Source organism: Mandrillus leucophaeus, unplaced genomic scaffold (assembly GCF_000951045.1).
Source record: "Mandrillus leucophaeus isolate KB7577 unplaced genomic scaffold, Mleu.le_1.0 Scaffold758, whole genome shotgun sequence".
Taxonomy (NCBI): Eukaryota; Metazoa; Chordata; class Mammalia; order Primates; family Cercopithecidae; genus Mandrillus; species Mandrillus leucophaeus.
This window is the reverse complement of record NW_012108230.1, coordinates 1,505,575-1,507,514: the sequence shown is the minus strand read 5'-3', so window position 1 is coordinate 1,507,514 and position 1,940 is coordinate 1,505,575. Positions and strand designations below refer to the sequence as shown.

At 33.4% G+C, this 1,940-nt stretch overlaps 1 long non-coding RNA gene across 1 annotated transcript in view; it reads right to left on the bottom strand.

Annotated features, from left to right (window-relative positions):
• LOC105529252 overlaps positions 1–1,940 on the bottom strand; it is a 252,864-nt gene that overhangs the window by 80,314 nt on the left and 170,610 nt on the right. The window contains exon 3 of the long non-coding RNA XR_001004483.1: positions 1,362–1,463. This is a non-coding gene — a long non-coding RNA (uncharacterized LOC105529252). The remainder of the gene's footprint in view (positions 1–1,361; positions 1,464–1,940) is intronic.

Below are 1,940 nucleotides of genomic sequence, written 5' to 3'. Positions count from 1 at the left end.
CTCCTTGGATCCTTCAAAAAATAATTTTGAGAATGCAGTTTCTTTTACCTCTTAATGTCTTAAGTTTCAATCATCTATTTCATTTTTACAGGACAAGAGCAGAAGTTTTCGTTAAATTGCTAATTTCTATCTAGTTCAATACATTTTCTACCTTCGGCCTTTCTTGAGAATTCTATGATTACTAAGTTGTAAAAAGAATAAAAAGAGACTTTTACTTCTCGGCTGGATGAAAACAAGTCATGGCACTCTGGCTTATTGTTGAACTCTAGCAAAGGGGTACAAACAACAATTGTCTCTTGTGATCTAATCTGACACTTATCAAAGGTTTTCAGGTTCAACTTAAATAGCAGCTCATTCCCTTACCACAATCCATCAGAACTAAGCTTAAAATGTAACTTAAGTTCCCTTTAAATAATTCGAAACAAATGCATGAAAATTCAGAAAAACCTGCATGGTTTTTGTTTCTTTCTTTGTCTTGTGGACTTTGTGTTTGTTTTTTTTTTTTTTTTTGTTCGTTTGCTTAGGGTTTTTTTAATAGAAGATACTATGGCAAAATATAAATTGGAAGGTAGAATTTAAAGTTTTCTATGTGCTTTATATGCTTTTAAGCTATTAATACTAAAGCCATATTATTGACAAGAAACTTGTGACAATTTTAATGCTACTGCAAATAAAGCTAATGCTGCTTGGGATATAAGAGAGCAAATAAAATGGGTAGGCTAAGTTAATAAAAGTGCTAGTGTAACATGCCCATCCAGGGTAGTCTGTTCTATATACCATGTCTTAAAGCACACTGTCATTTACCTTCAGAACATGCATCATACTATGTTACTATATATTAATTTATTTATTTTTTCTAAATATCTGTCTCCCAAACAGGCTATAACTTTCATAAGAGCAGAAGCTGCATTTGAATACTCAAAATTGGATCAGTATAGTTCTTGATAGTATAGAATACACAGGCAATGAATATTTTTTAAATGAATGAAAAGGTCCTGGTAAATTTTATCAGACTCTTATAAGATCTGTAATTGTTGTCATATCAGAGAACATCAGAGATACTAAGTAATTTATTTTGGAAAAGGGAAAGAAAGGAGAAGGAAAAGGTAAGAAAGAAGCCATAGTTATTGGCAAATGTTTGAAGTTATTTTATATAAAAGATGAAATGGCCTTTTATTTTTTCCGGCCGCAGAACCATGATCATAGACTAGGCATTATGGAAATACAGATAGACTTCAGGTAAACAGGAAGAAAGATTTTTCTAAAAAGTAGAAGTGTTTATAACATAGTATGTTAACAAGAGCTGGACCAAGCTGCTCAAGCTGCTTAATAGAAATGTAAAGCAGGGAAAAAATACTTACCCAAGCACACATAAGAAATGTCCCAGGACAGGCTGGGACTCTGTAGGAAATCATTTCTAAGATCATCCATGGCATTAATATTTTATGTTCAGTTGATATTATCTAATGCAAAAGAAGCAATTGCAATTATTATACTTTCCTAAAATAATAACCATTTAAAATCAACTGACATTCAATAAACTTAATGTTTTGTAGACGTCAAACAAAATTGTAACTTTTTCTTTTCTTTTTTTTTTTTTTTTCTTGAGTCGGAGTTTTGCTCTTCCTGCCCAGGCTGGAGTGCAATGGCACCATCTCGGTTCACTGCAACCTCCGCCTCTCAGGTTCAAGCAATTCTCCTGTCTCAGCATCGGGAGTAGCTGGGATTACAGGCACCTGCCACCACACCCGGCTAATTTTTGTATTTTTAGTAGAGACAGGGTTTCCCCATATTGGTCAGGCGGTCTCAAACTCCTGACCTAAGGTAATCTGCCTGCCTCAGCCTATTTTATAATTTATATTAAATAACTAGAGTGGAAAAGGTAGTGTAGCACTGGAATTCAACTATTAAATTCAAATGTATTATGTGTTTAGTTAAAA